The 8,759-nt window shown below is 49.0% G+C and overlaps 1 protein-coding gene and 1 long non-coding RNA gene across 4 annotated transcripts in view; both read right to left on the reverse strand.

Moving 5' to 3' along the window:
• The window catches only part of PAN2 (poly(A) specific ribonuclease subunit PAN2), a 38,538-nt gene extending 36,003 nt beyond the window's left edge, over positions 1 to 2,535 (reverse strand). Inside the window, exon 1 of one of the 3 annotated variants that reach the window (XM_079966344.1) lies at positions 2,427 to 2,535. The gene's annotated coding sequence lies outside the window, so the exon portion shown is untranslated. Of the gene's footprint in view, positions 1 to 2,295; positions 2,396 to 2,422 lie in introns of those variants that run through there. The other 2 variants (XM_079966345.1, XM_079966346.1) reach the window with 2 other exon arrangements.
• Positions 2,536 to 3,204: 669 nt separating this feature from the next.
• Positions 3,205 to 4,918, reverse strand: LOC307210516. The gene is made up of 2 exons (XR_013836048.1): positions 4,046 to 4,918; positions 3,205 to 3,686 (listed from the first exon to the last, which is right to left on the reverse strand). It is a non-coding gene; the product is annotated as an uncharacterized lncRNA (long non-coding RNA).
• Positions 4,919 to 8,759: the final 3,841 nt, after the last annotated feature.

Here is an 8,759-nt window from a genome sequence, read left to right on the forward strand (position 1 = left end):
GCATGCGACGAAACCCGGAAGTAACGCGCTCCGTTACTTCCGGGTTGCCGTGGAGCGCAACCAAAAATATTCATCCCAAAGCTACTTCAACCCAAGGTATGACTGTAAGAATAACTATTTATTATTTCTACCCCACCCAGCTGGCTGGGTTTCCCCAGCCACTCTGGGTGGCTTCCAACAGAAAATTAAAAATACATTAAAACATCAGTCATTAAAAACTTTTCTAAACAGGGCTGCAGAGGATGCTGCCTAATGCACCTCTGCATGACACTATTCTGGTCCTGCCTCCTTCCAAGCAGCCTTCGCAGGACGTGGGTAATCTTCTGTATCTCTGTAATGAGCGCAATTAAATTGTTCAATCACTCTCAGTGCAGAAATGTGGCAGAATTACTAGTCCTCAGAGGCTGCCCACTGCATCTCTCCATGAGTGACCACTCTGAATTTACCTCAGAAAGCATGCTCTGAACAGTAACTCACACAAACATACTGGGTGAACTTCTCTGAAGATTGACAATGGTTACATTTTCATACTACAAAGACTGTGCATGTATAACACAGGAGCATGTACAGTGGTGCCCCGCAAGACGAACGCCTCGCAAGACGGAAAACCCGCTAGACGAAAGGGTTTTCCGTTTTGGAGGCGCTTCGCAAAACGAATTTCCCTATGGGCTTGCTTCGCAAGACGAAATGTCTTGCGAGTTCCTGCGGGTTTCCCCCCCTTTCCCTAAGCCGCTAATCAGCTGATCCGCTAAAAGCCGCTAAACCGCTAATAGTGCTAATCCGCTAAGCTGTCAATGGGCTTGCTTCGCAAGACGAAAAAACCGCTATACGAAGAGAAGAGCCTCACGGAACGGATTAATTTCATCTTGCGAGGCACCACTGTATCCAGTTTTAGGTCAGGGAGAAGGCAAGATTCAACAATCAGAAATCTACCCTAAAGGCTGTTTTCTCTAAACTGCCACAAGGCAAAGCGAAATTGGAGCAGTGGCACCTGTTTCTTTGTCGACAAAAACTCCAGTCAGATAGGAAGAAATGTGCTACTGGCACTGCTGGCACCCCCAGTTTGGCGGCCAACTTCTTTTTTAATAAACCTTGCTCCTGAACCTTCAAGCAGAAGCTTGGCTTGCCCTAATTAAACTGGCTAGGTGCTAATTCCTAACCTGGGGAGAAATGAATGGATAAATAATTCTGGAAATGACGATTTCAGGCTGCAAGTTAAAAGGCATGGCAGCAGGTTCATGTGAATAACTTGGCAACCCTACCCACAGGTTACCCCATGGGAAACCCAGCCAGATGGACGGGGTATAAATAACTACCAAACTTTTAGAAGACACAGCGCGAGGCCAGTCTTTGGGACGCAGGTGGCGCTGTGGGTTAAAGCCTCAGCGCCTAGGGCTTGCCGATCGAAAGGTCGGCGGTTCGAATCCCTGCGGCGGGGTGCGCTCCCGCTGCTCGGTCCCAGCGCCTGCCAACCTAGCAGTTCGAAAGCACCTCCGGGTGCAAGTAGATAAATAGGGACCGCTTACCAGCGGGAAGGTAAACGGCGTTTCCGTGTGCGGCTCTGGCTCTGGCTCTGGCTCTGGCCAGAGCAGCGATGTCACGCTGGCCACGTGACCCAGAAGTGTCTCCGGACAGCGCTGGCCCCTGGCCTCTTAAGTGAGATGGGCGCACAACCCCAGAGTCTGTCAAGACTGGCCCGTACGGGCAGGGGTACCTTTACCTTTACCTTTAAAGGCAGCCCTGTTTAGGGGAGCTTTTAATGTTTAATAGGTTATTGTATTTTAGTGTTGGAAGCCACCCAGAGTGGCTGGGGAATAAATAATATATTATTATTATTATTATTAATCATCATCCTCCTCCTCCTCCTTGATGTACACTAAAACTTCAGCTGGAAGGTCAGCCCACACACATGGGTTGTAGCTAAATCTAGCAAGAGCTGCGACAGTGGCCTCGTTACCACGTTTCGTTTCAGGCAGCGCTGTGTGTTTTTGCTGAAAGAAACAGAAAGGCAGCGAGGTGCAATGATGCAACTCCTCTGTGGTTACACAGAAGCAGCGCTTGCAGCCTGCAGTGCAAGGGAAGGCGAAAGCTGAAGCTGCCCACATCCTCGCTTCCAGCCAGAGACCCATAGCAGAGGTCAAAAGTTGAAAGTGCACCCCCAAGAGACGCTTGAAAAATTTGGACTGCGTGCAAAGTCCCAAGGGCCAGGCGGGGACCCATAACCCTTTACGTCACAGGGGCCAACCACCCAGAATCCACTGCGGGAGGAAGGGAAGTGAGACAATGGTAAATTACCCAGACCCTCCTAACCCATAACTTGGGGGTTGGGGGACGAATTAGTCACACTTCTCTGCTTCTGAATAACCCCAACTCTCCCCCCCCCAGCCCATGCAAATTAGCCCAAGCTTATTTTATGGGTTACCCACAATCCTTTGCTCTTCCGGGTCCCCTTCCCTCCGCCGCTGCCTTTTCCCCACCGCCGCTATGGCAACGCCAGCCCTTCTCATTTCTCCCCCCTCCCTCGCTTGGCTTCACCCGCGGCGCCTCAAGCAGGGGAGGGGTGTGTGCCCGCGTGCCCTCGACCAATGGCGAGGCTGCCTTGGGGAGGGAGCACCCAATCAGAGAGAAGTGGCGGCGGCCGCGCCTCCCTAGTCGTTTACATGCATGACGCTGCGTGCGCGCGCGCGCGCTGGAGGGATGGCGCTGCGGAAGGGACAAAAAGAGTGGGGTTTTTCTTTTTTAACGGGTGTGAGTCAGTGAATTAAAGGGAAAAGGTTAGCTGTACCTGTGAACTCCGTGCCCCTCAGTTTTTGCGTGGGGTGCATTTGGTGGGAGTTGTACCTTTTTGTTTGCTCCTGTTAGTCATGAGTAAGGAAAAGCCGGGCTAGTTTATTTTGCCTGGCATGCAATGTCATATAGTATAAGCATGACATGCAATGTCGTATAGTAAAAGCTATGGTTTTCCCAATAGCTATGGTTTTCCCACTGCGGGAGGCAGTGGAAGACAGGAGTGCCTGGCATGTTCTGGTCCATGGGGTCACGAAGAGTCGGACACGACTAAACGACTAAACAACAACAACAAGGAAAAGCCGGGCTAGTTTATTTTCCCTGGCATGCAATGTCAGGGGGAGGAGAAGCGTGTTACTCCACCTGACTGGGATTTTGCTTGCCTGCAGCCATGCTACTTCATCCTATTTTTTAAAAAAAGTTCAAAAAGGAATTTAATCTCAGAAATAAATCGAACAGCTGTACTTTCCTGTCACAATGAATCAGTGCCTTGCCCAGCGTGCAAACCATGCAGCTTCCTCTTGCGCAATGCTGCGAGAAACGGCAGCAACTTTCCGTGATCCAGTTGGTTTGGCTAGTTGCCCATATTAGGAGGGGCTGGAGACTGGCAGCGTGAGAAGAACCCTGGGGCATCAGGTTCTCATCTATTTATCGCTGCCGACACCACCATCCTCCTCCGGCTCACAGTGGCCAACTCAATCGCTATGGGAAGAGCAGAGACAGGAAAAGGCCCTCTGCTGTTGTTGGACCCGTATGCCTCCTTCCAGCAACTCCTGCAGCCCAGCTGGTGCCCAATGTGTTGCTCTGCTTTCCTCTGGAACGCATCAGCGAGGCTGGGGTGGGGGGAGGTCTTGTCTGGGAGGCCCAGGACTTCCATACTGTGATAGGAATTTTGAGGTCTTAGATATATGTTGAAGGGACGCAGGTGGCGCTGTGGGTTAAAGCCTCAGCGCCTAGGACTTGCCGATCGAAAGGTCGGCGGTTCGAATCCCTGCGGCGGGGTGCGCTCCCGCTGCTCGGTCCCAGCGCCTGCCAACCTAGCAGTTCGAAAGCACCTCCGGGTGCAAGTAGATAAATAGGGACCGCTTACCAGCGGGAAGGTAAACGGCGTTTCCGTGTGCGGCTCTGGCCACGCTGGCCACGTGACCCGGAAATGTCTCCGGACAGCGCTGGCCCCTGGCCTCTTAAGTGAGATGGGCGCACAACCCCAGAGTCTGTCAAGACTGGCCCGTACGGGCAGGGGTACCTTTACCTTTACCTTAGATATATGTTAAATGTTCACAAGTGTACCAACCAAGCACATACATAGATCAGCACAGGAAGACCGACCTGGAACCATTTTGATTCCCAAACTGTCCAAATGTTTTCTCTGCAAGGTCAAAGGAAAATGGAAAAGCCTCCCCATTGTCTTTTCCTTCACAAATCCTGTCTTAAGGGTATGTCTGTGTTTGAATAGGGTGTGAGCCCAGAAACTAAATATTTATCATTACAAAAGACTGGCCAGGCTACCCAGGCAATCCAATCAAGTAACCTGCCAGACAGGAGAAAAACAACATTCAAATTTCTGTTTTAAGACCGCCTTTTCTGTGATGTAGGTATGATGTATCTGAGGGGTGGTCTTAGGTTACACCCCTTCTGTGATGTATGTATGATGTTTCTGGGGGGTGGTCTTGATCTACAGGGTGGGAATTTCAAAAGTCTTTATAAGGCCTTGCACGCCATTTTTCGGGTGAGGGGAGCACCCTGTTGCAACAGTTCAATAAAGATCAAGCTTTACTAGCTGCTTTGCTTCTCAGTATTCTCTGGTTGGCCTCTGTCATTCTCTCCTACCAATAGGGAACCTATGTAAGGACTCTATATGGGCTCTTGGATACCCCATAAGGGAAAAGGGCAGTTTTTGTTTACAACAATACCCGCTGCCCAGGCTTGCTCCCCGGTGAAGTCACTTTGGTGCTATTAACGCAGTAGTTAGACTTCACCCCCGGAGGGGCACTCCGTTGTCTCTCGAGACATGCTGACATAAACATTGCCACTCCCATCATCCTTGACCATTGGCTATGGATGATGGGTGGTGACCCAAATTTGAAAAAACATTGCACCTGGTGCAGAAGCGGGCTTTGGTCTTTCAAATTTCAGTGGCGCCCTCTGCAAGGCCAAAATTCAGCATGCTTTAAATGTATGGGGTTGTAGCCTATTGTGTTCTACTCAAGAGTCGCCCCATTGAAATTAATGGACCTAAGGTAAGGGTAAAGGTTAGGTCCAGTCGCGGACAACTGGGGTTGCGGCGCTCACTTCAGTCAGTCTGCTTGGAGTAAAACTGTGACGCATAGTGTGGGTGTGACCTGAACTTCCTTGTGAATGATCAGACAAAAAAAAGGCTCGCTTCACCTGAAGAGAAAAGTACTGAATGTACTTCAGCACGAGCAATTACAAACTGCTCCCTGTAAGTGCCTTTAGGTCCACATTCTCCACTTTCCCAGTAAACCTGGGGTTAAGGGTGCATGTGCCAAGATTACAAACTGGGTTAGTAGTCCTGTATGGCAGCATTGCAAAAGCCTAGTGCCAGTGGTGATTAAGAATTGCCTCCAGATGTCTATGAAGAGAAGCTTTCAATGGGAATAGATAAGAGGACTATTTCAGATTTTGGTGGTGAGAGGAAGAGATTATAGTGTGGTATAAGATCTGGCAACATCCAGTTTCCACTCTCTGATACATTCAGAGAGGAGCAGTGTATTTTTCAGGGCATTAATTTTATTGCTGTTCAGTATATTCTACAATATGTACTGTTTGGACTTCTCCACACTTTTTGCCCTGCACTTTTTAGGTACAGGTCCATACCCTCCAACCTTTCTCTGATGAAAATAGGGACGTTCTAAGGAAAAGCAGGACATTCTGGGATCGTATCAGAAACCGGGGCAGCTTCTGTAAATCCAGGACTGTCCCTGAAAAATAGGGATACTTAGAGGGTCTGCTCTCGGGCACGTTTAGAGAAATAGCAATGTATTTTTCAGATATTTTATTTCATTATGGTTTTGTATGTTCCATAATATGTATGCATGATATGCACTTTCTAGGCATTTCAGAAAGTGCTTTCCTGGTCCATGTCTGAGCACTTCCTCCACCCCCTGCTTTCCTCAGGAAAACCCGATCTTTATCTCTGAATTGGTGCAAACAGCAATCCGGGTTTTCCGCAGATGGTCATTTTCTCCGATTCAGCGGTAAAGAGTGGTTTTTTTACAGGGAAAATAGAGGAGGTAGAGGGTGGGGAAGCACTCGGACTAACCAGGGAAACACAGACCTGTGCCTAGAAACATGGATTGGAGGTAACTGTGGATGAACCCTATGTAGGTATTTAGGTATTAGCAACAGGATGCAGGTGGCACTGTGGGTAAAAGCCTCAGCGCCTAGGGCTTGCCGATCGAAAGGTCGGCGGTTCGAATCCCTGCGGCGGGGTGCGCTCCCATTGCTCGGTCCCAGCGCCTGCCAACCTAGCAGTTTGAAAGCACCCCCGGGTGCAAGTAGATAAATAGGGACCGCTTACTGGCGGGAAGGTAAACGGCGTTTCCGTGTGCCGCGCTGGCTCGCCAGATGCAGCTTTGTCACGCTGGCCACGTGACCCGGAAGTGTCTCCGGACAGCGCTGGCCCTCGGCCTCTTGAGTGAGATGGGCGCACAACCCTAGAGTCTGGCAAGACTGGCCCGTACGGGCAGGGGTACCTTTACCTTTACCTTTAACAGGATAGTCACACATACACAGTGGATACACAGAGGTGTGAGACTTTTCCTTTTCCTTTTTTCCAATGAAAGCCTTTGTCATATTTTATGTGGAATAGAGGCCCATTCAATATGAAGTGTAGTCACTCGACGCATGGAATCCAGCGAGCTAGCTGGAAAAGTAGGTGTGTCCTCACACACTCAGAGGGAAGTTCCCCTCCAGCCCATCAAATATGACTTAAGACAAGCTAAGAACAGGGTTTTTGGATTTCCCACTCCTATCTAGCCACAAATGACTGATATGGTAATTTATCAAGGATGTGTGGTCAGGATGGATACTAGTAACCTTTGTTTACTAATATCCCTAGTGGTGTAGGGACGTAGGAAGGGGGGCGGTCCGTCCCAGTTGTCATCCCTAAGGGGATGGGTGACAAAATTCCCCCGGGTGAATCGCCACCACGCCGATCACCCCCAGGCAGATTGACCTGCTCCCATGGGGGGCTAGCCTCCGGGGCAGATCGACCCGCCCCTGGGTGCACAACATGTTCGCCACTCCTGGTGCCTGAGTGGCTAGCTGTGCCGCTGGCTACGATAGCCTGTGTTAGCAATCAAAACAGACTTTTGTGGCACCTTTAAAGATGCGCCCACACAAAGGTGTTCAGTGCCTCTGTGGGTTGCACAAACCTGACTTTATCATGTATGCTTTTGTGCCCTTTTGTCCATACATGAATGATTTTGGCTTTGTGCCTCCAAGTTCCCCCACCCCTTTCTCCCAAATTTATCTTGGTGTTTTCAATGATATTCTGAAATCAGAATCAATAACTCAAAGGCTGTTAAGGGGCAAGTGGCCTGCAGGCAGTACTTGAAATTAGCTGGGCATGTTTTGCGATTGGTGTGAGTCCAATTTCAACCACATGGAGATCTCTAGGTGCTAGGTTGGCGACTGGGGAAAGGAAATTGTCACTAAGAGAAGGATCTGAAATATTTTCCTTGAAGCCAGAATTAGGTTTATCCTGGATTGTTTTATTTGATGCTTTAATGTGTTGTAAAGAGCTTTGAGATTTGTTCTTTAAAATATTAAGTGGTATAAAGGTAAAGGGACCCCTGACCATTAGGTCCAGTCGTGACCGACTCTGGGGTTGCCGGCGTTTGTCCACAGACAGCTTCCGGGTCATGTGGCCAGCATGACTAAGCCGCTTCTAGCGAACCAGAGCAGCACACGGAAACGCCGTTTACCATTCCCTCTGGAGAGGTACCTATTTATCTACTTGCCATTTGTGCTTTCAAACTGCTAGGTTGGCAGGAGCTGGGACCGAACAACGGGAGCTCACCCTGTTGCGGGGATTTGAACCGCCGACCTTCTGATCGGCCTGTCCTAGGCTCTGTGGTTTAACCCACAGCGCCACCCGCGTCCCTATTAAGTGGTACAGAAGTGGAAATAATTAATAATAATAGTAATAATAATAATAATAATAATAGACATTCCCTTGTGGTGATCACAGCCCAACTTTAAGATGCCATCTGGCAATTAGATCATATATCTGAGTTTGCAACTGCCTGAAGGTAAAGAAAAAGAGGACTCAGGAGATGAACTGCCATTCCTGATACTACCCCAAAGTATGCTCCCCTAGCCCAAACCTCAGTTTTGGCACAAACAACGGTTTCAGTAATAAAAATATATATTTGTGGCACACAACAGAGAAGCTCAGCCTGATGGCTATACCCTCACTGGCAGCAAAGCACCCTGCCACAGAGAGAACTAGCAGCCCACTGAGGCACATCTCACCACAGGGCAAAGCATGGCCAGGCAGGAGGAGACATCTCTGATCCAGCCTCTACATAGAAAACCACAGAGCACCTTGGAAATAGTTGTAAATAGGACCATCTGTGCAAAATGTATGGACATTACGTTTCACACACAAGCACACATAGCCATGGCAGAACAGGAAGAACAAGCTATTGGGGCAGGGGAGGGATTTAAAGGGTGAGAAGGTGGATTTTCCCCTTGATTAATAGAAGGGGGAAATAAAATAGCCAAAGTGTGGATACATTCAGATATTTGCAGCGTAAACAGGGTAAACAGCCTTTGGGTATGTAATGCAGTATCTATAAATGTTACAGTAACCTGTTTAAATGGAATCTCCCTCAGACGTAGTAATACTACTGGCAGAATTCTGATCATATGGTTGCTCTCACTTTGTTTGGACGTATTATACAAGCTTCCACAGGACCAGAAACAATCACAGAAAGTTCAAAAGG

The sequence above is a fragment of the Podarcis cretensis genome (genome assembly GCF_951804945.1).
Source record: "Podarcis cretensis genome assembly, chromosome: 2".
Lineage (NCBI taxonomy): Eukaryota > Metazoa > Chordata > Lepidosauria > Squamata > Lacertidae > Podarcis > Podarcis cretensis.